This window comes from Pipistrellus kuhlii, unplaced genomic scaffold (genome assembly GCF_014108245.1).
Source record: "Pipistrellus kuhlii isolate mPipKuh1 unplaced genomic scaffold, mPipKuh1.p scaffold_m20_p_1, whole genome shotgun sequence".
Taxonomy (NCBI): Eukaryota; Metazoa; Chordata; class Mammalia; order Chiroptera; family Vespertilionidae; genus Pipistrellus; species Pipistrellus kuhlii.
The window spans coordinates 178,726,225-178,753,913 of record NW_023425404.1 but is presented as its reverse complement, the minus strand read 5'-3'; the positions used below and the strand labels follow the sequence as shown (position 1 = coordinate 178,753,913).

The window sequence follows — 27,689 nt, the reverse complement described above, 5'->3', positions numbered from 1 at the left end:
CCATTCATAGGTGAAAGAAGAGTCCCTTTTTAGCCAAGTAAGGTCAGTTAGAGTGAATTCCTGATTTGCCAAAGCGCAGTGACTTTTAAGCCCAGTCTTTGAAGAATTCCTTTGCCATTAAGAGTCTTATTTTATTAGTATTATGTAGATGTGTGTATTGATGTTTTTATTAGAAATCAAATATAATGGCTTGTACTTTTGACTAGAGGAAAGAACACATAATGGAACTGCAATCACAAATAAGATTCTTTAAGTCAACAATTTTATTATCCCTCACATATTTCATAGAAAAGAGAATGTGGCAAACGGGTCAGGGTGGGATGGAAAATCAGATGCCTGTTTGGACATGTTGCTCTACGTGCATCTGGGAGCAGGCTCTCCTCCAAGGTTCTGCCCAGCAGCTGCACTTGTCGGTTACTACTTTGCAGATGCAGCCCTGGGAGGCGACAGGAGCAGCAATGCTTCTTGCAGGAGGTGCATTTGCTGTCTGTGCATTTGCAGGAGGCAGCGCAGGTGCAGGGTCCACCAACTGGGCAGGAGCATTTGGGATCCATTTTGACCAGATGTGAGGCAAGAGGTCTAAAATTGGTCAGGCAGGCCCAGCTGGTGTGGCCAAGTTGGCTGAGCATTAACCTATGCACCAAGAGGCTGCTGGTTCCATTCCAGTCAGGGCACATGCCTGGGTTGCAGGCTCCATCCCCAAGAGGGGATGTGCAGGAGGCAGCCAACCGATGTTTCTCATTAAAGTTCCTCTCTCCCTTCCTCTCTTTCAAAAAAAAATAAAAATAAAAATCAATAAAAACATTTAAAGCTGGCCAGGCTGGACCCACTATTGTGGCACCACTAGACTCCATTGTGCACCACACGGGCTGCACCTGATCACCCGGAGAGACTTGTGTGCCTGTTATGTGGCACATGGTATCTGGCCTCCAGGCCCAAACTTCCCTAATTCTCAACTGGAAATGGAGATGCCAGACCAGCCGGCATAGCTCAGTGGTTGAGTATTGATCTATGAACCAGGAGGTCATATACTCGGGGCATATACTCAGGCTTCGGCTAGATCCCCAGAGGGGTGGGGTGGGGGGAAGAGGCAGCCACTCAATGATTCTCATCATTGATGTTTCTATCTCTCTCTCCCTCTCCCTTCTTTTCTGAAATTGATTAAAAAAATATATTTTAAAAAGATGAAAATGGAGATTCCAGTCTTGATTTGGTTTGATTGCAGACATCCAGATTCTTGTCTCTATTCATACTACTTTCAAAAATTGTTATATTATTAATTAGGAAGGGTGTGTGCCATGCAAAACTGATTTTTAGAATGTTAAAGTAAAAAGTAGAAGGTTAATCCACAATTTTATTCCTACTAATTCTTTTGTGAGCAATGAGATGCATAGATCCACAGTGCACATTGGATGAGTTTTGACATTATACCAACCCAATAAAGCTATGCAACACTTCCATTAACCCACTCCTGTGTTCCCCACCCAACTGTCCATCTCCGCCCTGCATAAGCACTCTTCTTCTGATTTCCATCACCAGTTTCATCTTTGAACTTCATTCCAAGGAACCATACAATAAGTACTCTTTCATCTGGGTTCTGTCATTTAGCAGAAGGCTTTGGAGATTCTCCAGTAATTATCTTGTAAATTCCTTAGCATTTTCTAGATACTCAGTCATGTCATCTGGAAATAAAAGTTATATTTCTTTTTGTTTAGGTCTTTATATATTTTATGTCTATTTCTTGCCGTATTGCACTAGCTTATTGTACACCAGGATTAGTGCTTGAACACAAGTGATAAGAGTAGATATTTTTTCCCTGTTCCCAGTCTTGAGAAAGTGTTCAATGTTTCACTGTAAAGTATGATGTTAGCCCTTGTTTTCTTTTGCAAGGAACCAGTTTCTAATTTTCTGAGGGCTTTTGTTATGAATGGGTTTGAACTTTATCAAAGGCCTTTTTGCATCCTTTGAAGTGATCACATAGTTTTTTCTTTTCTTTTTAAGTATGTTATTCTGGCAAATTACATTGTTTTCAAATATTGAACCAGTCTTTCCTTCCTGGGATAAACCTAACTTGGTCATAATGCATTGCCATTCTGTATAGGAAGTCCCCCAAAAATGTTTGCATACCCTTAGAATAATTATAAAGCCAGTGTTTACCATTTCATTTTTATAATTGAGCTATCAGCTGTTAAAGTGTATATGCATTTTGGGGGAGCACCCTGTATATTGATGAAGTTGAGTTGCTCAGATTTTTTTATGTTTTCATAGATTACTTTTGGAGAGAGAATGGAAGAGGAAGGGAGGGAGGGAGGGAGGGAGGGAGGGAGGGAGGGAGGGAGAGAGAGAGAGAGAGAGAGAGAGAGAGAGAGAACAAAAGAGAGAGAGATAAACATTGATTCATTGCCATATATATATCTATATATATATATGTATGTGTGTGTGTGTGTGTGTATATATATATACATATATATATATATATATATATATATATATATATATATATATCTATATCTATACCTTGACCACTGGGGAACCAACTTAGGCATGTGCTCTGATTGGGAATCAAACCAGGGATCTTTTAGTGCATTGGAGGATGCTCAACCAACTGAGCCACACTGGCCAGGGTGATTTGCTCATATTTTAAAGACCTTCATTCTGTCTGTGCTCATGAAGGGTATTGATCTGTGGTTTTCTTTTCTTGCCTGCTTTGAGTATCAGTACTGCTAGTCTCACAAATTGAGTTGGGAATTGTTACCACCACCTCCATTTTTAAAATAGTTTGTGCAAGATCAATATTATTTCTTCATTAAATGATTGAAAGGATATACCAATGTACATGGCCAGTGTTTTCTTTGAGGGGACATTTCATAATTCAGTTTTTAAAATAGATACAGATTTTCTGTTTTATCTTGCATCAATTCTGGTAGATTGAGGTTTTCAATGAAGTTAATGAATTTATTAGTATAAAGCTGTGTGTATTGTTTCTGTTATTTTATTGATAACTGTAGGATAATCTCCTACTCCTAATTTTGATAATTTGTATTTCCTATCCTTTTTTTAATAACTCCAGTATTAATCATTTTAACATTATTAATCTCATTAGGCAGACATCTTTTAAATTGATTAATTTTCTATTTGCTTTCCATTTCATTGCATTCTGCTCTTACTTCCTGTACTGTACTTATTTTGGGTTTAATTTACCCTTTTTTAATCATCTTACAGAAAAACTTAAATTACTGATTTTAAGCCACTCTTCTTTTCTAATATAAGCATTTAAGGCAAAGCATGATCTGTCCCGGGGAATGTTCCATCTAAGCTTGAAGAGGACGCATAGTATGCAAACATTGGGTGAAGTGTTCCATAAATGTCTGGTTGAGTTGGTTGCTAGTGTTTTATATCTTTAATACTGTTCTGCCCTATGGTTCTATCAATTATTGAAATCTCCAACTAATATTGTGTGTTTTCCTTCTGTCAGTTCTTGCTCTGTTGTTAGGAACATATATTTATTATTGCTAAGTCCTCCCAGTGTATTGACCCTTTTATTTAAAATATCTCACTTTTTATCTAATAACTAGAGGCCCAGTGCACGAATTTGTGCACTTATGGGTTCCCTCAGCCTGACCTGTGCCTTCTTGCAATCTGGAATCACTCAGGGGACATTAGACTGCTGGTTTCAAGGATCAGGCCAAAACTGGCAGTCCAATGCCCTCTAGGGATGTAGTAGTGCAGGAAGCAGCAGGTGGCTGGGGAGGAGCCTGAGCTGGGGCTAGGTGCCACTCCTGCTCATCCCAGCCTCACTGTGCTTGCCACTGCTCAGTAGTGCTGTCTGGGAGGCGGAAGAGGCTCGGGTCTCTGTAGCTGTGCTTGCTTCACTGCAGCTGCTCTTCTACCCTATTTCCCGAAAATAAGACAGTATCTTATATTAATTTTTTCTCCCAAAGTTGCGCTAGGTCTTATTTTCAGGGGATGTCTTATCTTTTCATGCGCTAGGTCTTATTTTCGGAGGATTTCTTATTTTCCGGGAAGCACGGTACTGAGCTATGAGAGTGCACTGACCACCAGGGGGCAGATGCTCAATGCAGGAGCATGATAGCGACTAGTAGACTGGTTGTTCTGTCATTCGGTTGCTTAGGCTTTTAGATAGATAGATGATAGATGATAGATAGATAGATAGATAGATAGATAGATAGATAGATAGATAGATAGATAGAGCGAGCTTCTGTCATGGAGTCTCTTTTTCCTGATGTTACTCTAGCTCTCTCATTGCTGTTTGCATTCATATCTGTTTCTACACTTTCACTTTCAGCTAAGTTATATCCTTGAATCTACCGTGTATCTCTTGTATGTAGCATGTATGTGGTCTTGCTTTGCTTAATCAAGACTGGTAACTGCTGCCTTTTGATTAGAGTTTTTAGACCATTCACATAAAATATAATAACATAATTGGATTTAACATAGTTCATCTTTCCCATGTTGCTATTTGTTTTCTGTGTGCCTCCTGTCTTTTTTGTTCCTGTTTCTCCTTGACTGCCTTCTTTTGTCTTAAGTAAATATTTTAATTCCCCTATTGATATTTAAACTATATTGTAAAAATTATTTTCTTAGTGATTCTAGGGATCATAACATGCGTCTTTTATTTTTTTTTTTTTTTTTACAATCTCCTTCAGATTAACACTAATTTAATTCTAGTAAAATGTACAGAATGCCTTCCCCTTGGTATTAATATTGTCATGTATAGTAACATCTATTTAAGTAATAAGCCCAATAAAATAGTCTTATGAGTATTGTTTTATACAAGTTATGTCTTTCAAAGAATTTAGATGGGAAATGATAAAAAAAAAAATGTGCTGGTAGAGTACTTTGTATTAACACATATCTAAAGTTCCGCATTTTACTCAGTGGATTCGAGTCACCATCTAACATAAGTTCCTTTCAGCGTAAAGGACTGTCTTTAGTATTTCTTACAAGGCAGGTCTAATAGCAACAGATTCTCTTGGTCTTTATGAATTTTGCTCCCATTTTTTGAAGGATAGCTTTTATGGATATAGAACTTTTGGTTAACAGGGTTTTAAATTTTTTTCAGCATTTGATTTGGTCATTTCCCTGCCTTCTAACCTTTATTGTTTCTGATGGGAGGTCAGCCAAGAATTGTATTGAACCTCTGCTGCATGGGGTGAGTTGTAGTCAGGATTTTCTGTCCTTGGTTTTCCGTAAGTTTACTATGATGTGTCCAGGTATGACTCTCTTTATATGCATCTGATTTGCATTTTATGGAGTATTATGGATGTATAAATTAAAACTCTTCTTCCAATTTGGAAGTTTTGTCCATTATTTAAGATTTTTCTGACCTTGTCTTCTTCTCTCCTGGGACTGTTCCATATGTTAGCATGCTTGATGTGTCCCATGTTCTCTAAAGCTTTTTTTTTTTTTTTTTTTTTTTTTTTTTTTTGCCAGTCCTTCAGATTGGGTTATTTCTATTGTACCAGCTTCAACTTCACTGATTCTTTTTTTTCCCATTTCATATCTTATATTGCACTTTCTAGTGAATTTTTATTTGTTATTGTACTTTCAGCTCCATAATTCTTTATAATTTCTCCTTTTTGATGATGCATTCATTGCAGTCATAATTTTCTATAATTTATTAAAAATATTTTCCTTTACTTCTTCGAACACAATCGTAACATGCACGAGGAATGGTCACCATCCACCATTCCAAATCAAATGAGCCCCTTTACCTGCAGCAGAGAAAATGCCAACCCCGTGGCCTGACCTGGCCCTGGCTTTCCCTTTCCTGGCGGAACCTCCATGTCAGCTTTGCTGTCAGCAGCAATTGTGAGACACCCATAATAGTAAGTGTCATTTTTCTTCAAATATGCAAGTAGAAATTGAAGAAATATGGTTATATCCGTTGGGGGAGAGGGAAGTACTAAAATGAATCCTGATGGCCTTTGTAAGGTTTTGATCATCCCGCCATTCCCTGAACCTTCATGAGAGCCAGCACTCGCATCCTAGGCCATTGATCAGTGTGGTGCAGCTTCCTCAGCGCCCCCTGCACCCCAGCATAGATCTTCCGACTCTTACTGTCAGCTCTGTCAAAACATGAGGATGAGGCTCTTTTGTATAACACCAAAAATGAAGAGAGAATGCAGAAGAAATGAAAATAAGATGGAGAAATTGTATATCAAATCATGCTTTTAAACCGGGAAGATGTAGAATTCACTACTAGACATTTCTGGGTTTTAGATCTGTTTGTGTCAAGGAACTTTATTATCCATCTGCTTTCCTTTTGAGTGCCAGTCCCTTTCGAAGCCAAACTAAACAGAAACTTTTGTGGAAAATCCTCCTCCCTGGATGGAGGCGTTGATTTACAAACAACAAAAAGAGTTGTGTGACACCTGCAGGAGATGTCAATAAGATGACACCTGCAGGAGAAAATGCTAACACAGTAATTTGCTATTCATTTTCATACTTCATAGTGAAACCTCCAGACATAAAATGTAGAAACAGAAGTTCACTATAAATGAATATCAGCTTCTTATTCCCAAAAGTGTTCTGAAGTTGCTTTAACATCTATACTCGATTGCAAGAAACACACAGTGAAAAGTAGAACCATCTATATTATATCTGCATTATCTCAAAAATAATTTTATTTTATATTATATTTCCTAGTAATGGCATACTTGTACATGTATTTAAAACTCCTATTCACTTAGTTCCTGAAAAAGATCAGGTAAGAGCAGTTTCATTTGAAAATTTACTGCTTTACCTTTAGATTGTATCATCACCTATGACTAAATTTAAACATGGACATCAGAATATAATCAAACAAAATGATGCCTCTAAAAAGTACCAAACAGCCGAAACTGGTTTGGCTCAGTGGATAGAGCGTTGGTTGTGGACTGAAGAGTCCCGGGTTGGTTCCAGTCAAGGGCATGTACATTGGTTGCGGGCACGTGTGCAGGAAGCAGCTGGTCGATCTTTCTCTTTCATTGATGTTTCTAGCTCTCTATCCCTCTCCCTTCCTCTCTAAAAAATCAATAATATATATATATATATCTATATATATTTTAAATATATTTTATTGATATTTTACAGAGAGGAAAGGAGAGAGATAGAGAGCTAGAAACATCGATGAGAGATGAGAGAGAAACATCGACCAGCTGCCTCTTGCACACCCCCTACTGGGGATGTGCCCGCAACCAATGTACATGCCCTTGACCGGAATCGAACCTGGGACCTCTCAGTCCACAGACCGACGCTCTACCACTGAGCCAAACCGGTTTCGGCCAATAAAAAATATTTTTTAAAGTATCAAACAAAACCAAAAATAAAAACAAGAAATAGAAAATTATAAGTTATGGCGGAGATCTTTTCTCTTAAAATACCAGTAAGTCCTTGAAGGAGAAGAATGAATACAGGAGCCTTTATCATTTCAGAATGCATGAAGAGATCTATAGGAGTCATTGGGGAGTCCCGAGGGGGAAGCATTTGGGTCCCATTAGACAAAAGAGAGAAAAAGAAGTCGCTGACTGGCTGCCTTGCCAGAGGAGATGTGACAATTGTTTTATGGTTTCACTTTTTATATCTGGAGTTCTGTACCAGTCAGAGACTCAGCGGGAAACATGGTACTTTCCAACTAGATTATTTCTACAGGGTTTAAGAAAGGGACTTTCAACAAAGCTGGGAGGAAAGTGGAGAGAAATTATAAGGGATAGTGCAGCACCCTGGTGCCTATAATAATAGAGGTACAAAGAATCCAGAATAAAGCACATTGACAGTCCGATAGCAAAGGCCCCTTGAGGGGACCTTCAGGCCAGGCCGTGGTGGAATACAGACCCCAACTTCTCTTTTCTTTCACTCTCTGGCCTCATGCTGTGGATCCCAGTGTCCACACATCACAGGAAGCTGGAGGATGCAGGTGGGGTTCGGGCTTTGATATGCCTATTTTCTACATATCAGCCTCCTGCTAGGGGAGAAATCAGGTGGAGAAAGGTGGGGGAAGGAAGCATTTGGAGGGGCAAATGGGAGGAAGTTGACCCATTTGATTGCTCTTAAGGATGCTACTCTTATGGAACCTACAGATCAGTGGAAAGATTTGGCAAACACAACTACAGCAAAGTTAAATACGAACACCAATGAGAAAAGCATGCACAGCGATTACAGGATTCTGAGCCAACATTTTTAATGACGGATTTCCCTCCCATCTCATGGGGTAGCCTGTGGCCCCCTCTCTTTTGGACCACACCAAGTATTTCTGGGACCAGCTGAAGAGTTTAGTAGAATTCTATGTGTTTGTTTCTTTAAAGACATTTTGTTAAAAGTGGTCTAGACAAAAGGGGCTGTTCACCTGCATGCATCAAGGCCCAGTCAAATGAAAACAGGAAAAACAGGGGTTTGCAGCAAAGTGATGGTTTATTCGTTGATGAAATGGCTCCGAGCCTGGAGGCATTGGTGAGCTAAAGCATAAAGATCTGGCTCCCCAATGTCTTCCAGGGGATGAGTTACATAAAGGGAAGAAACCATTCATCATGGTGGCTAATGGAGTTGGGGTCGTGGGCTGTACTGATGGGTGGGGGGTCAGGGCAGGGAGTTGTGGATCATTGTATCAGGTCCTGACATCAACCATGGTGTTGTGCTGTCTGGTTTCTTAAGGCTGTGGTCTATAGGGTCTTCCACTTTCAGGGGCCTGGGGCTGAAATGCAACTGAAGTCAAGATGTTATCTTTAGCTGGACCAAAACTGTCTCTATGGGCAACTAATCTGGGCTTTGTTCTGAAGACAGTTTAATGCCAACCAGAATCTGATGTCCTGAGGGCTTAATGATTAAGGAAGGGAATGGACAGACGGAAAGGACAACAGGTCATGTTAAAGAAATGAAGTTTCTGTGTGTAAAGTAGGTAAAATAAATACTCAATTCCAGCCCTCAAGGGCCTGATAGAATGAGAGGGAGAAAAGACATCTTAAACAGTGTCTGGAGGACTGGGCATGGATACTAGAGCAGACAGGCAGGGGGTGGGGGGTGACGGGGACCCATCTCTCCCCTAAAGTGCTCTATGTGCTCTATGTGCATTAAATCATTCTTCGTCAACTGACCCAGGGGGGTTCATTCTGTTATCATTCGGTGTTATTCCCATTTCACATGGGAGAAAACTGAAGCCCAGAAAGTTTAAATAACATGGCCAAGGTCACATAGTGAGCAAGAAATAAAGGTGGGGTTTCAGCTAGGAAGTCTTGCTCTAGCTCCTCTCCCATTCTAACCATTCCAGAGCCCTCCTACCCACTTTTCAACCTTGAAAGTTAAAGAAAAAGAGGAAGAGTAATGGGAAGAAGTATTTTTAGTGATAATAGCTATCATTTAATGAGGAACTTATGTGTTCCCCTCATTGTGTTAACCACTTTTATTTTTTCAGACCTTCTAGTGCTAAATAATAAATTAATGTTTATTTAATCTTACCAAACCACCTATACTATATAGAAGTTAAAAGCATGCCATAATGATTCAATTCTCTCACCAAGTCTTTATGAATACTTTGCAATAGGTACATTACACCCATCAGATGTGATCATGTAATGAGATTCATCACTGCTGAAAATAGGATAATAAAATTGTAACACCAATATAAACACTTTTATTTTCTTACATATTTTTACCCTATTCTATTATCTAATATTTTAATCATTAGAATCATATTAAAATACTTTAAACTAATTTATGGCTATAAAAATCCTAGTTTAACTTAAACTCTCTCCTTTACACAATAACACCCTAGTAGCTAAAATCAAAGTAGCATCGGTATTTCTATTTTGTTTGTTCATTTATTTTGCTTTTAGATTACACATATAAGTAAAATCACATGGTATTTCTCTGACTCATTTCACTTAGCATAATATCCTCTAGGTCCATCCATGCTGTTGCATATGGTAAGATTTAATTCTTTTTTAATGGCCAAGTAATATTCCATTGTATATATGTACCACAGCTTTTTTTATCCACTTGTCTATTGATCAACACTTGGATCATTTCCATACTTGGCTATTGTCAGTAATGCCGCAGTGAACATAGGGGTACATATATTCTTTTGAATTAATGTTTTGGGTTTCTTCAGGTATATATCTAGAACTGGGATAGGGGAGGGAGGTGCTGTGTGAAAAAGTACAAATTAGGAGTTACAAAATAGTCATGGGGATGTAATAGGTGTACCGGTTAATAATGCAGATTTTTTTTCAATAGATGGAGTTACATGTACGTAGATATATATGTGATTTGATATGTGTGCTATTTTGTTGTATTGACAACAAGCTTCAAAACTTCATATGTCAAATTGCTGAAGGTGTTAACATAAATATTTTTACCCTTAAAAATGTCTTATTTTGTGCATTTGCGGGAAGTTTTCATTCATTATTTTAAAGAAAACTGTTGCTGAAAGTTATTGTATACTTCGGGAAACTTATGGTGAACATGTTCATCTCAAGATACTTGTGAATGTGATTTAAACACTCTAAAAGTGATGATTTTCTATGTGAAAGACAAAGAACGTCTATGTCAACCAAAAAAGTGTGAAGACCAACAGTTACAAGCATTATTGGATGAAGATGTGTGTCAAACTCAAAAACAACTTGCAGAAAGATTAAACGTTGCTCAGCAATTTTCGATCATTTACAAGCAATGGGAAAGATTTTAAAGGAAGGAAAATGGGTGCCACATCAACTGAACAAAAGACAAATGGAAAACCGAAAAGTCATCAGTAAAATGTTACTTCAGTGGCACAAAAGGAAGTCTTTTTTGCATTGAATTGTGACTGCCAATGAAAAATGGATTTAGCCAAAACCAGTTTGGCTCAGTGGATAGAGCGTCGGTCTGCTGACTGAAAGGTCTGCAGACTGAAAGGTCCCAGGTTCGATTCAGGTCAAGGGCATGTACCTTGGTTGTGGGCACATTCCCAGTAGGGGGTGTGCAAGAGGCAGCTGTTCGATGTTTCTCTCTCATTGAGAAACTATCCCTCTCTCTTCCTCTCTGTAAAAAAAAAAAATTAATAACTATCCCTCTCTCTTCCTCTCTGTAAAAAAAATTAATAAGAATATTTTTTAAAAAAAGAAAGAAAAAAGAAAAGTGGATTTATTTTGAGAATCCCAAATGCACAAAATCATGGGTTGGTCCAGGTCAGCCATCAACATCAACTGCAAGGCCAAATCACTTTGGAAAGAAGACAATGCTCTGTGTTTGGTGGGATCAGGAAGGTGTGGTATATTATGAGCTTCTAAAACAAGGTGAAATCAGTTAATGCTGATTGCTACCGACAACAAATAATCAATTTGAACCATGCTTTGATGGTAAAACGACCAGAATGTGCCAGGAGACACGGCAAAATAAATTTGCTTCATGATAACACACTATCTCACACTTCAAAACCAGTTAAGGACATGTCAAAAGATCTTTTCTGGGAAGTATTAACCCACCCGCCATATTCACCAGACCTTGCTCCTTCAGATTACCTTTTGTTCTGATTGATGGCACACGCACTTTCTGAACAGCACTTGAAAGCATGTGAAGAAGTGGAAAATTGGGTCTCTGAATGGTTTGTCTCAAAACAAGAAAAGTTCTATTGGGCTGGTATCCATAAATTACCTGAAAGATGGGGGAAATGTGTAGCTAGCGATGGACATTACTTTGAATAAAGCACTTTTGATGTTTCTCTTGAAATTATTATGTTTTCTTTTATTACAAAATCCACATTATTAACTGGTACACCTACTAAGTACAGCATAGGGAATATAATCAGTAATATTAATGAATGTGTATGGTGCCATTAATATTTACTTACATATCGGGACATTGGCCTGCAGACTGAAGGGTCCCAAGTTCAATTCCGGTCAAGAGCACATGCCCGGGTTGCGGGCTTGATCCTCAGTGTTGGGCATGCAGGAGGCAGCTGATCAATTATTCTCTCTCATTAATGATGTTTCATCTCTCCCTCATACTTCCTCGCTGAAATCAATAGAAATATATTTTTTAAAAGAAAATAAAACAAAAATAGGTGTTTTCTACCAAAGTGGACAAATAAAAATTCTGACAGCTTGTACATTGCTGGAGAGTTGGCTCTGACATCCTTGTCATTGTCCTTCATGATCTGTGCCAACTTGTCAGTGGCATGTGATTGGGCTGCTATGACACATCATTTCAACCATACACATAAAATACACACACACACACACACACACACACACACACACACACACACCCCAAAAAGTAGTCGGACTCAGCGTAGCTTCGTAAACCTTTATGATTACCTAGGGAGAAATAGAAAGATCTGGCTTTTCCATGCAAAACACTGTCTTCGGGGTTTCTCTTCAGGACACCGAGTAAAATGTTGCTTCTCTCTGGCAATATGTAGGTAGCTGTGCACACACTGTTAGTGTGCAGTAATATAAGTTAATAGTCTCACAACTTAAAATCACCAGCATATTTCTTGTAGAAGCCATAGTTCTTTCAATAGAAAGCTGTTAAAGACACACACAAGGAAACCAAAACATCCCTTATGATATTAAGCATAAGGTGTGTAATTAACTCTCAGATTGAAAAATATCTATATGGCTAGTAAACTGTGATTATATTTCAGCCCTATTTCTGAGGTAGGAAAAAAATTGCAGAATGACACTGGGTTTTCTCCCCTGAGCCTGCTTTATTCCCTGGCCCTGAAGTGATTAATGTAGGTGCATGTTATGACTTTGTCTACTCAGATACTGTTTCTTGCCCGGTGGATGCAGTTTGTGGCTGTAGAAATACTAAACTCTCACCCTGTGAAGCAGTAAGTGAGACCCATTGACCTTCCAGTCATTCTGAATCCTTGTGAGGTTCATGTAGTTGGAGCTGTAGAAATATTCAGGGGCAGTTCCTCCTGAGTGCACAGAGGCACCATTTACTGGATTTCTATTTGTATTATGCTGAACCTGTTTGCATAGTATGTCTCTACTAGAGGATTCATGCACCGGTGGGGCCCCTCTGCCTGGCCTACAGGGATCAAACCAAAACTGGCAGTTCAACATCCCCTGAGGGGTTCCCAACTATGAAAGGGCACTCTACAAAGGTGCTGTCGCTTGGCAGCCCCTGTGTTGAGCATCTGCTCTCTGGTGGTCAGTGTGTGTCATAGCTACTGGTCGGCCAGTTGACCAGTCACTTAGGCTTTTGTATATATAGATTAGAGGCCCGGTGCACAAAATTCATGTAGGGGGAGAGGGGTATCTCTCAGCCCAGCCTGCACCCTCTCCAATCTGGGACACCTTGAGGGATGTCCGACCTCTCTGGATTGGGCCTAAATGGGTGGTTGGTTATCCCTCTCACAATCCAAGACTCCTGGCTCCCAACCACTCATTTGCCTGCCTGATCATCCCCTAACCACTCCTCTTCCAGCCTGATAGATGCCTAACTGCTCTGCTGCTGTCTTGGTTGCCCCTAACTGCCCACCCCTGCAGGCCTGGTCCCCCCAAAGAGCCCTCCCCTGCTGGCACAGTAACCCCTAAATGTAAGGTAACCAGATCAGCCCACTTTTGGTGGGATAGTCCCGATTTTCAACAATTTTTCCCGTGTCCCATGGTGTTTTTAAAAAAAGTCCCGATTTTTGGAAAGATTGGAAAGATTCTTTCCAAAAATAGGGACTTTTTTTTAAATGCCACGGGACGCAGGAAAAATTGTTGAAAATCAGGACTGTCCCACCAAAAGCAGGATGATCTGGTCACATTACCTAAATGCCCTCCTTTGCCAGCCTGGTTTCCCCAACTGCCCTCCTCTGCTGACCCAGTTGCCCTTAACTGCCCTCCCCTGCAGGTCTGATCACCCACAACTGCCCTTCCTTGCAGGCCTGGTCCCTCCCATCTTCCCTCCTACAGTCCTGGACCCTCCCAACTGCCCTCCTTTGTTGGCCCAGTCACCCCTAACTGCCCTTCCCTGCAGGCCTGCTCCCCCAACTTCCCTCTCCTGCAGGCCTGGTGCCCCCCAACTACCCTCCCCTGCAGGCCTGCTCCCCCCACCTGCCCTCTCCTGCTGGCCTGATTGCCCACAACTGCTCTCCTCTGCCGGCCATCTTGTGGCAGTCATCTTGTGTCCACATGTGGGCAGCCATCTTTGACCACATGGGAAAAGCCATTTTGTGTCTTGGAGTGATGGTCAATTTGCATATTACTCTTTTATTAGATAGGATTTTAGGTTTTGAGGCATTATCTTCTCCTTCGCTGAGTTCTGCTTATATAGCCTTTGCTGAATATTGTGGGTATAATTATACCACGAGTAATTACTTAACTTCTCAATGCTCTCACTTTCATAATTCTAAAACTTGTGTCAACATTCCTTCTTTTAGGGTTGTTGTAAGAAATAAATTAACAGATATCAGTAATGTCATTATAATAGATACCATTTAATTAATACCCAGGAATTTGCATGATTACTAAGTTATTTACATAATAATACAGATTATGATGATGCCACTATTATTATCCCTATTTTACTGATGAGGAAACTGAAGCTCGGAGAGGTTTGGTAACTTGCCCAAGGTCACACAGCTACTGTGTGGGGAAGGCAGAACTTTTATCCTCTTCTGCCTGACTGAAGCTCCAAGCCACTGGCTGTGTGGCAGTCCCTGCAGAATCTTTTACTGAACTTGCCTCAGAGGCAATCTTCTGTGGTCAATGAAAAGCCTTCCTTCACCCAAAATGTACAAATTAGAATGCATATCAAGGATATTTTCATATGCAGCAATCTGTTTTATCCGAGTCTGGAGGCATCTCAGGCTCAACACTTATGGCTTTAGGAGAAATTCTCTATGAAGACCAAGCCCATCTTTTTTGACAGCCAAAATAATTTCTAAAAGATAGTACTTACGTTCTCTTTAACGTGTGTGCTTAATTTTTAACTCGGTGTGCTTATATATGCCATTAAGAGTTCTTAGTGACACTGGGCGATTTCAGTTCTATCGATACGGTAACTGTAGGTGAGGTTCACATCTCTCTCTGGCCAACACCAGTGAGACCTTGATAGCCCTTGTGGCTGACTGTTCCCAGAACAAGGCTGCACATTTGTGTCTTTGTAGCTACCCTCCTCGAGTATCTTAAGTGCCTAGACATGGTGGGGGTATAGACAGAAATGCTGGGAGCCTGTTTGCCTTCAGGAAAGACACTCAATAATCCATTCCTCAGGGAAGTGCCTCTCTCCACCAACTCCACAGTGAGACATTTATTTCCATGTCTAAAAAGGGGGGATTGGTTGTTCTTTTAATCTGGTAACTGCACATGACCTTGGATACCACATAATTTAACACTCCTGCCTTCACACAGCACCCCACCCACCCACCCACACACACAGAGACGCTGATTTTACCAGTGAGTACCAGAAGCCCAGTCAAGCTACCGTAAATACTGGAACTCAAACTTAGTCCATGTGTCTCCCTTTCCAGCCAACTTTACAGCAGATTATGTAACTTTGAAGGAAATAGACTATTTTGTGGGGTTGTTTTTTAATGATCGCTGATACATGTTCTCTGTAATTCAATAACGTTTGGTTATTTTTCCAAAGCTCTGGAATTCTTAAGGGGAAGAAACACATTATTGTTTACCAAAACAAATTTGTAATAATTATCTTAAAAGTTTCCTTCTATATGGTGAAGTAGGATTTCACTGGCTGATCTCTAAAACCTTCTGATAATGCACAATATAATAATATATTTATAGTAGTAGAGATAAGAAAATAAGGCCATACTGATTTACAATGTTTATAAGTACCCAAGAATCAAATGAAAAGGATAATTAGGCATTGTCTTTACAAGTTCATTTTTATTATACTGACATTGTTGACATGAAAAATGCTGTTTTCTAACATTTAATTTTCCTTGAGAAAGCATATATGTTTTGGTTTCATTTGAACTGAATAATAGTTACCAAATTATCTTTAGTTAATTTATTTTTACTTTATTTGGGATTCTAATGTATATCCAGGTATTTTCTCTTCACATTATTCTCTTGAAAGTTTTATGTAGAAATTTACAGTAAGCTGCTTTTTCCTCATAAAAAAATTTTATTTGCAGAAAATCCTGCCCTCTTTAACGCTCAGAATATAGGGTATTCTGTTTAAAAGTATCAACTATTTATGCCATCCAAGTGATAGAATTTGGGAGGGGTAAAAGAGGGAATGGGGAAGATAAATGGGGATAGAAAGAGATTTAACTTGGGATGGTGAACATACAATACAGTATACAGATGATTGTATTGTACCCCTGAAACCTATATAATTTTAGTACTACCCAATATCAACCCAATAAAATAAATGAAAATATAAATTAAAGAGATTGCTTTAGCATCAAACCTGTGCTAAAAAGAATGTCACTCTGATTTTTTGAAGACTCCTCATATGCGTACCTATGAGGATCTTGAAGCATCTTGATGTTGGGATCATGGCATCAGCTGGCCTTCAGCATGTGTGTGGCGGCAAATCATCTAAAGGTATCGCCAGTAGAAATCTACAGAGAACAATGTTCCTGTATTTAGTTGGCTGAACAAAAAAGATATAGCATCACAGAGTATCACTTAATGCACAAATAAAAATTTTATTGCCATCTGTAAAAAAAAAACTTTAACTCTCTAATATGATTGGATACATTAATCATTTTTATGTACTGTTGTGTTTTATCTAGCATCAGCCTTAGCAACTCTTTAGTCCTCAGCACTTTTATTAACAGTAATAACAGTGACCATGAAATCCCTAGGATATCCTGGTGTGGAAGTATCCAAATTACACTTGGGCTCATTGGAAAAGCACATTTAAAAGTAACTCTTTCTTGCCATGTTCCATGACTTTGAACCAGCCCTTCCATCCTGGGATGGGAAAGTACTTTCAGAAGAAACTAACATAGATATTAGTCAAATCGAAGTATGCATGTGCAGAGACAATTGCATGGGGTCCAGAGGGTGAAGGATTAGAGTCAGTGTTTGGGGCTGTTGAAGGAATGTGGACTCTGGAATGTGTAGTGCAGGATTAGTCATGCATTGACCTGTGAAATTTGTATGCACTTCAGCGAGTTACTCAGCAACTTTGAGCTTCCCCGTGTGTGGAATAGAGACCATGATGCTGTGCACGTGGTTCCTGTGAGGTTTAGTGGGACAGTGTCACGTGCCTGGAGCATCACTGAGGAGGTCCGTGTGAATGGTACTTGCGTAGGAATCTCGACTGCTTGCGTTCTCACCGAGCTTAACTTCATGTTTCATGACACTGAAAGAAAGAAAAAATCAGTATAAAGAAGAGAGGGTATCTTTCTGATGTGAATTGTTTTATGTGGATCCTTGATGTCCACAGGAGTAAAGCCAGTGCAAGAAAATTAATTTCACACATTAGCCTTCTGCAAACACCGCCTCCTGTTCCCGGATCACTTTAGCCAGTATCACTTAACCCCAAGGTGAAAATGAATATAGCAAGAGGGAGAAACCATTGTTAAATATATTACAGTAGCCAAGCTATCAAATTAAACATGTTATTTATCGTGTTCCTAATTGTCAGCCTAATTTATGTATTAATGTTTCAAGATAGCATGTGTAGAGGCTTAATCAGCCACTCATTATTACTGTGGAGGTTTAGTGGTTATGTTCTGGCATGGAAGTCAGACATCACAATCTCTTCTGCCTCCTCAGGCACAGCCCATATGCACAGCCAGCAGGGTTTGTGGAAAAATAGCAATTGCTGTGAGCCGCCCATTTTCATTTATTACTCAGTGCTAAACAATAGGACTAAATTAGTGTTTGGTTTTCATGGGATTAGCTGCCGCCTGCTGTTAGGAACATAAAGAAACAGGCATGGACACATGGGGTGAATCATATGTGTTAGCAATTTAAATACAGCTGAACTCTTTTTAAAAAAAGGGGAGGGAGGGGGAGATATATAATATTGTGCTGAATTATCAGTAATTGGTTGCTTTGTATTGTCTTTTTGTTCATTCCACATATACTTTACATCGGTATTTTAGCTTTGCCTTATTTTCTTTTTAATTCCTGAGGTGTCCAGTGGCTTTTCGAAATGAATTTCTTAAACTAGAACTCAAGCTGTTGCCCAAATATTGATGGATTTTGGGACACATACCTTCAGCATGGTTGCAATATTTCAACTTTACTACCCCAGATAATCAAGCATTGGGCAACACACATTAGAAAATCCCACATAACCCCTGCATGTTTTCATCATTAGCAAGCAGTTCTCATTTGTAATTTGCACATACCACATATTAGCACAGAAGCACCATTTTTTTAATATATATATTTTATTGATTTTTTTTACAGAGAGGAAAGCAGAGAGGGATAGAGAGTTGGAAACATCGATGAGAGAGAATCATTGATCAGCTGCTTTGTGCTCACCACCCCCCACTGGGGATGCACCCGCAACCAAGGTACATGCCCTTGACCGGAATCAAACCTGGGACCTTTCAGTCCCCAGGCCGACGCTCTATCCACTGGTTTCGGCAGAAGCACCATTTTTTAAAGCAATTTACTAATCAGCAATTTAAATCAACATGTTAATTTATGTCAGATATTACAATACTAGTGAGTATTGTTTCCTGAATAAATAGGGTCATTTCATTTTTCTCCCAGTACGTTGCTTTATAGGAAGGAATGCTTTCTGAATCAATTAGGAAAAGCATTTTTACCTAGGAGGTACATTATTATTTTGATAGTTCCACTTGCCTTTCATTTTTCCCCTCCCAACTAAGAGCATTACGGAGAACCCCATATAGTCTGTGGTTAAATGATGTCACTGGGACTTTCATTTATGTGTCAACATTTTTTTCTATAATTTAATTATGACATTTTTAATTCTGAAAAATTTTTTAAACATGCAGAAAACGCACTACCCGTATATAACAAATATTTTGCCACGCAGGCTTCAGATTTCTTCTTGAAAAAAGAAGTAAAGTAATTTACGTGGTTGAAATCCTGCCTCCTTCGCTCGAGGGAGCAGGGTAGGAGTTTGTAAGTGGTGTCTGGTTTTACTAATAAAAGGTTGTAGAATATAGATGTTGTGTATATTGGATATGATATAGTCTGCCTGGAGCAGACTGTAACATAAGTTAAGAAAAGCAAAGACCATATTTTTTTCTAGTTTTGGAGGGCAAGCTAATGGACCACTATGAACTAAAAGTGGTCTCCGGTGAAGGGACTAGTGGATTTCCAGCACGTTCCAGTTCACAGCGCCCTTATGCATTTTATTTTATTTTATTTTTATTTTTTAGTACCTGGTAATCATTCATTTATGATGTTCAGAAAATACCTCCTGAGCCTCTCCTATGTGACAGGCAATGGGGATACAGCCCTGAACCAGGTAAGATGGTTCCCGCCCCCGGGAGCTTCAGCTGAGTCAAAGGCCACCCTTCGTAATTATAACTGTGCCGAGGATCACAAATCCCAATGCAGTGTTACAGGACCGTATAGTGGGAGGCTAGAACTTAGGGGAGCATGTAGGTAGTCAGAGAAGGCTTCCTGGAAGAAATAGCTAAAGGGTAGGCAGGAGTGAGCTAAGGGGAAGAGGGCATGCAGGAGTTAGATTGCAGCCATGTGGAAACAGAGCGAGAAAATGCCTGGCATGTTGGAACACTGGAAATATAAAGAGCAAGGAGGAAAGTGACAAAAAGTGAGGCTAGAGGAAGAGCTGGGGTCAACCCCGTAGATTCTTATCATGGAAGGTAAGAGTATTTGATGTGAAGAGCCACCATCATTTTCACTCTTCACACGCCAGATAAATTATTGATTTATTGGATTAGCTCTATGAGTGTAATCTAGAACTGGCTGTGCTACTGTTTCAGAAAGAAACAAGGCTAAGAGCAGGATTTAAAGGGTCCCACAGTGAAGGAATGATAGGAGAATATTGGGATTTAATCAGACTTGTTCAAATATGCAGCTTTGTCTCATCTGGGGCCCTGAGAGCAAATCTAAAAGCAATCACGGGGCTTCTTTGAAGTAAGCAAGTCAGAGAAAGATAACTATCACATGATCTCACTCATTTGTGGAACATAATGAACAACATAGACTGATGAACAAAAACAGATCCAGAGACAGAGAAGCATTGATCAGACTGTCAAACCTCAGAGAGAAGGCAGGGGAGGGTGGGGGTAAGGGGGAGAGATCAACCAAAGGACTTGTATGCGTTCATATAAGCCTGACCAATGGACACAGAAAACAGGGGCGTGAGGGCATGAGTCGGGGGGATGGGGTGCTTTGGGGGAAGATCATGTGGGGATGAGGACACATATATAATACCTTAATCAATAAAGAAAAAGAAAAAAAGGAAAGAGAGGAAGGAAGGAAGGAAGGAAGGAAGGAAGGAAGGAAGGAAGGAAGGAAGGAAGGAAGGAAGGAAGGAAGGAAGGAAGGAAGAAAGGAAGAAAGGAAGAAAGGAAGAAAGAACACAAAAGTTTAATTTAGCCTTCTCCCTCTGAGGCCCCAAGCAGCCCAGAGCATACTGCAGTGATAACTAGACTTACTAGCAGTTAGTAGTTAGTTCAGTTTATAAGTAACTAAAGGTGGCCAGATTCTTACCTTCCTATCACTTTGACTTTCTTGCATTATTTAGTAACTTGTAATAAAATTAAGTTGCTGTAACAAAAATAATCTAAGGATTGCTGTGAGACAAAAAAAAACAAAACAAAAAAAAAACCTAACTATGTTTATCTCAAATAAAATTATATAGGGGGAAAATCTCCAGTGATTCAGCTGCTGTATTGAATTGCATGCCATTGCTGATAAAATCTCCATTACCTTTTTGTAAATTTAATTTTAATTACATCAGTCTAGTGGGCTCCATGCAGATATTTACTTTTAGTATAATGGATTTTTAAGGTAAAATGTTCCATGAAAGCATTGAGCATTGAATATTTCATTTGAAAGCAAATGCTGAAAGTATTTTTGTAACGTTCAGTATCGATACTTTGGAAAAAAGAAATGTGAAAACATCCTGTAATGGATTAAAAGGAAACATATACAACTTTTAGCTCTGAGTAGTATTTAGAAGTTCACACTAATAATAATAATATATTATTCATAAATGCATTAGCATGAGAGGATAACCTTATTAAAACTTTTGTTTTGCTGTTGTCTTCTGTGTAAACTGTATTAATGTTCTTCTTACGGTGTGATGTCACTAAGATAATCGTCCCCATTAGTGATGAGACCAGATAAACACATCCATAAATCTCCAGCGATCAGGTATTTAAACTCTTCTCAAAACATTAAAATTAAGACCACTGCGAGGTTATTCATCTGAACAGGATCACAGTTTTCATTTGTTTTTAATGTCACTAACTATCAGATCTAACAATCCCTGAATATTTCAAAGGGAATACATTTGTACGTACTTTAGTACATTTGATGACTTTTCCCATTAGCCCCAGCAATGAGGTTCAACCCTTAGAACAGTGGCAAACTCATTAGTCAACAGAGCCAAATATCAATAGTACAAAAATCGAAATTTCTTTTGAGAGCCAAATTTTTTAAACTTAAACTTCTTCTAATGCCACTTCTCCAAAATAGACTCACCCAGGCTGTGGTATTTTGTGGAAGAGCCACACTCAAGGCACCAAAGGAGCCGCATGTGGCTCGAGAGCCACAGTTTGCCGACCATAGCCTTAGAAGATCGAAGTAGAGGACTGGGGCCAGCGAGTCTTACCTGGCTCACCTCCTATCCCAAACTCCCATCTGAGCAGGTATCAAGACACTAAGGTATCCTGACATACATGGAGTTCCAAATTGAATTCTACTCACGTTCAAGTCATTGCTTCCCTGAAATCTTTCCCCAACTTGGGACTTAGAATTAGCCTTGCATCTAGAATGTGCTGCATTCAGTTCAACGTGGGATCGTTTTCTGTGTCCAGTAGGGACCTAAGTTTTAACTCTGTCTAAAATACAAGTTCCTTTGGGTTGGAGGTTGTGCTGTGTTTCCTTTGATGTCCTGACACCCCCTGAGTGTTGGGACCAGTGGAGGACTGGCTCATTGATGAAATACCCCACAGCGCAGGCCAGCCAGGGGCAGGTGGCCCCTGTCAGTGAACGGACAGCGGCCCTGTGACTGACCTGAAAAATCTTTTACTGAAATGTGGGCGGATTACTTTTGTTCTGTATGTTCCTCTGTATGGATTCTCGTCTTTCTCATTTGATTATGAGAGAGAATTGCTGTTACAACCCCAATTCCCAGCACACAGAAGAAGCTCAAAAGACTATCACTGTCAAACTGATTATAATATAACCCCACAGGTTATACTACATCAAACTGGAACACTCGAGGTGCCTCAGACACACCATGCACTTTTTAAGCCTTTCTCATTTTGCTCATGCTGCTACGGCTTCTACAAGGTATTTCTTCCTTTCTGACAAAAACTGTGGCTATCTTTCAAGTCCTAAGCTAATTGTCATCTTCTAAGTTCAACTCTCCCCGACCATCGCACAAAAGCAAGAATCCCTCTCTGTGTGCTTCAGTAGAATCCTTCGTAGACCTCTGTTCTAGAACCATTAGGGATGCCATGCTTACCTGACTGCTGTTTGGCCCCAATATATTTGAGCACTGAGGGCTAGGCTGCATGCGCCTGTGTGTCTTTTATTTTGAAAGAAACACTAGCAGTCAGTAAATTTTAATGTGGCAGCAAACCCTTGTTGAGAACGGTATGTGTGTGAAATCATACTACTGGAGTGTGAAATTCAGATTATATATTAGTTGAATGAGTAGATCTGAGGTGCCATGTTTAGCTCTTACTAAGTTTTTTTTTAAATAGACTTCAACATGAAAGGAAGAGAATAATTAGAGATGAATTATGCTAATTTGAAGAATTTTTTTTTCTTCTGAAAATAGCAAAGTGTGGTGGGACTTTTATAGGGAATGTGCTGGATCTATACATCCATTTGGAGAATCTCAAACCTGTAATTGGTGAGGATTTCCAGTTAGCCATTTGGAGTCTTCCAGTCCATGAGGACAAAATGTCCCTCCCTTTTGATCTTACTTCTTTCTATAAAGTTTTATAGTGTGTAATTTAGGTCTTGCACTTCTTTTGTTAATTTTTTTAGTGTTTTCTTATTTTAATGCTATTGTAAATGTAATTGTTTTTTATATCATTTTTGAGTTGTTTTATTATGAAATACTGATTCTGTATAATATATTCAATGACCTTGCTGAATTGTGTGGGAACCATACCAGAGTATGCCAGATGCTCAAGGCCAGTTGGAATATTGAGGCCTTGTTTTTAGTACGCCAGATGTCCAAGCCCACTATGAGCATGGAAATCTTAATCAGGGTGTCCCAAGGACTGTACACAGGTGCAAGGCCACAGTAATCTCACGGTACACTGCAAAAGCATGCCCTTCCATCATCTAACATAGTGAGGTCACTATTTTGGAAAGAAGCCTCTTTTGTCTGAGTAGTATTAAGGTACGTTATTCACCAATAAGGTGAGTAACGTTGGTGAGTCAAGGTTCATCTTCTATACTTCTTCATCCTGTTCCCTTCCCCCTTAATATTTTCCTCAACACACTAAATGTTTCCTCTTTGAATGCACCAGCACTTAAGACTTATAAAAACTATTTTGTTCTATTGTTCTGTTTCAAAAATAAATAAATAAATAATAAATAAATAAAAATATGTTACGGAGGCTACTGAAGTTAGAGAACTGGGATGGGCTACTATGAGGGGCAGTGGGTCTAGAGGCAGCGGACAGCTGCTCAGATAATGGCTGTGGGGACAGGGACTACTGCTTTGTGGGAAAGATGATTTGTTACCTAGCTGGTGTGAGTGAGGCTACCTGCCATATGGGACTTTGCTTTGAAGGACTGTTTTGTCTAGTGGCTCCCTGTTTACACTGGCTGCATGGCCATTGGCTCTTAGGATAAAGACGCTCTTGTATATCCACAACTGCTCATATTGTCTGCACCTTCTGAGTCTCAACAACTTGTTGATTCTTGGTTGTTTCCCCCCGCCCCCACCCCCCCTGGATTCCTCAAGATTTTCTGAATATAAGATCTTGTCATCGGCAAATAAAAATTGCTTTCTTTTTCCCTTTCCAATGAATAGAAGTGACAAGAAAGTGTTTGATCATAGGTAGGAAACCTTCATGTCAGACCATGAAGCATGGCGCTAACTGTAGGGTTTGTCTAGATGCCCTTGATCAGGGTGAGGAAGTTCCTTTCTGTTCCCTGGGGCTGCGTTTCTGTCTTGAATGGGTTTAGATTTTACCAAATGTTTTGTCTTCTGCACCATGGAATGATTGCCTGGTCATGGCCTCTGACTAATGTGGCATATTGCATTAATTTTTCTCATATGTTGAACCTCTCATTCTTGTAATTAATCCCACTTGGCCTTGGTGTGTATGTGGCTGGACTCAGTTTGGAAGTACTTTATTAAGGATTTTTGCATCTATGTTCGTGAAGGAACAAATGCGAAGTTTAGTCATGTTTAAATCTGCCCCAGCTTTCACGTTCCTCTAGGCCTTCTCATGTTTTCACTGCCCGTGGACACAGAGGCTCAAAGCCAGCCAGGAATATGCGGATAGTTTTTTAGTCTTCTCTTATATTTGTGGGTAACCTTCCCATCAGCCAGGAATTTGCAGAGGACTTATCAAGGCCCTTGATGGCTGTTTATTTCCTTGATGTCCTTATTAAATATGGATGAAGCCACAGACTGGCTGAGTCACTAGACTTCCCATTTGCCTCCTCTGAGACCACTACCACTACTAATAACAGCGATGGGCATGGAGATTTCCAAAGCTCAGCTCCAAATCTGGCAAGTCCTCTCTGGCAATGAAGTCATTGATGTTCATGGCTTGACCTTTTCTAAGATGAGAGTGGGTAATGTAGTTAATGAGGGATGGGAGAAGCCCAGGCAAGAATACCATAGACTTAACTGTTCTTACCCAAAATTCAGTTGTTTTTCATGAATAATTACTTTCTGATTATCTGGTTTATGCCTTTGGTCAGTTTACATTGCATTTAAGTGCTTATTTTGACAATTTTGTTCCATTTTATTATTGCTTATTGGGAAGAGGATCTGCTAGGTTCCATCATATATTTTTTATAACACCATCCAGATTCACACAGACTATTAATGTTAAAATAATCAACTATTTGAAAATGACAGTGGATTTTGATTTATGTTAGCTTGAAGGAGACAAATTAATTCTTTGGTTGGACTTAATGTTTTCATTAGAATAGCATCTGTTTGCTCAATGCTTTATTGAGCTCTATCAATGTTCTGGAATCTGCTCTAATTTCTGTAAAGATGTGTATGAGAAAGGCCCTGTCTTCCATGAATTCAAGGTCTAATGGTGGAAACAAAAGAAAAATAAATAATTATAATATAGTACATACAGTACATGATGCTACATAGAGGTGAGCAGGGTGCTATGGGGTCACCTAGAGACGGCATGTCTGTCTCTGACTTGTAAGAATTCACAAAGTGTGCTGCCTTTGATTGGGACTTGGAATGATGGGAGTTTAAGCAGAGAGAATGCAATAGATAGGGAGTTCTGAACATGGAAAGTAGTAGGCGTCGACACATACTTAGTTCAGGCTTAACTTGTATCTGAAAAATACTCTGGAGGGACTTGGTGAAGAGCAGAAGATGGAACTTAAGCTGGAACACACATTCACACCTGCTGAACACCTATCCTCGGGGCCACCAGATGCCAACATCCATCTTCAATGAGTAAATTAGTTCATGTTCTGTCATGATGAGGAGGGACAGATAATGAAATGAAGAAGGAGTCTTTTTTAGGTTCTCTGGGTTCAGAGACGGTAAGTGCAAAAATAGAGTGGCCAAATTCAAAAGATGTTTATGATTAAATTGACAGGAGTTGGTGATACTGAAATAAGGATGGGTGACTGTGGGTGGTTGGGCACCGAGGACTTAGAGGGAGAAGAGACAGCCTCTGGGAAGCTGCCAAAAAAGAAATCAACCCAGACAACAACAAAAGCCAGATAAGTGTCCAGATGCATGACTGGCTAAGGGTTCCAGGTAAAGAGGGAGAACCCAGCAAGAGCAAATGTGTAGAACCCTGGAGACCAAGCTGCAGCAGCAGCTGTAAGCAGAGGGTGTGTGGTGGATCCTAAATAAATTTTCTGAGCTGCCACAAAGGAAAAGACTTAGTCTGTTGTCCATGGCCTTAATTTTGCATGAGGGAGGGACAGTCAGAGGTTCCAAACCAACAAGATCACTTGGGCACCCTTATTTTTAATACAAATTTGGAATTAACCCAGACCCTTCTTGAAGTAGGATGATGATATTAACATTTCTCCCTCAAGGAATGCTCTTCCTATGGGTAGCGCAGACACTGACAGAGACCTTCATTAACTCTGAAATCATTGAGGAATTATTTAGAAAGCAACTCCTGAAGAACCTAACCATGCTGCCAAAGTGCTAATGTGCCTTTTCTCGAAGCATGAAGGAGCTAGGTAGATACAAATGGATGCATGACTCTGTATAAAGAGTAAATGATGACATATCTTGTCTCCGATCCTTTCTTTTTAAAGAGGTTTCTTTTTGTCGGTGACATTTTGTGACTTAATTTTTCCTGTTCCTGACATTCTAGTGTTTTTCAATTGCCAACATCTGGATTTGCTATTGGTATGAATCAGGCTTTTTTATGTAATGAAGCCAGCTTATCTGTCACCCATCATAATTAATCCATTCTATCTTAAGTACTGTTCCATTTCCAGAGCCAATCATTATCTAATAAAAATATAAGGGACACTCTGAGTCATTGTTGTAACATTATTAGTAACAGAAATGCCTTTCAAATATGTGAACAGGTTCCCTTCACATTCTTAGAGAGGGTCACCATAACTTGGTAAAGTGTATTCCTATTCTTCCAGCAACACGAAAAAGAAGCCAATATTGCAATTTATTTACTTACCTCATGAAACCAACTTTCTAAATCCCATGGCTTTATTTCCCAGCGTTTCACTTAGTCTTGATTCTGTATTTATTCAGAATCAAGGAAACCTTTCTCCTTCTGGGGGTAATTACAGGGAAGCATCGCCTGTCAGGTCATTTTTGTCACTGTGCCTGTGTGGGCTTTCTCATTCTTTAATTGAGAAGGACTTTAATCACTGGGGATGCAGCAGTGAATGAGACAAAAGAAGGTCCTGACTTTCTTTGAGCTCCCATTGCAGTGAAGGAGACAGATAGTAAGCAAATACCAACAGTCGTGATGAGTAATGTGCAAAGCATGTAAAGAGGGTGATATGAGAGAGAGTGGTGCTGTGGAGAAGGGCTCTCTGAAGAGGTGGCATTCAAGTGAACAGTTGAATGACAGATGATGCCATTATGTGGTCACAGAACCAAGAACTAAGTGTTCCGGGAGGAAATTGCAGTTAGAGCAAAGTGACAGAATCTGGAGCCAAAGCTGTGCCAGTCGGGAGTGACATGAGCTGGGAACGTGGTGAGAGATGAGCTCAGGGAGAGTGAGAACCGTCAATGTAGGGAGTGTAGATTTCATTTCCATGAAGAGCTGCTGGTGGGACATAAGCAAGATAGCAATGTGGTCTGATTACATTTTTAAAAGATCAGTCCGGTTGCTCTCTGGATAAGGCCTGAAGGAACAAGTATGGAAATAGGGAGGGAGAGTCCGGATGAGAGAAGAGTTTGGCCTTGCACCAGAGGTGCAGAGAAGTAGACTCATTCTGGATTTGCTT

At 39.8% G+C, this 27,689-nt stretch overlaps 1 protein-coding gene and 1 pseudogene across 1 annotated transcript in view; one reads left to right on the top strand and one right to left on the bottom strand.

The window, feature by feature from the left end:
* The window catches only part of NWD2 (NACHT and WD repeat domain containing 2), a 136,650-nt gene that overhangs the window by 24,403 nt on the left and 84,558 nt on the right, over nucleotides 1-27,689 (top strand). The gene's annotated exons all lie outside the window — the stretch shown is intronic.
* On the bottom strand, nucleotides 286-578 carry LOC118709198 (annotated as a pseudogene).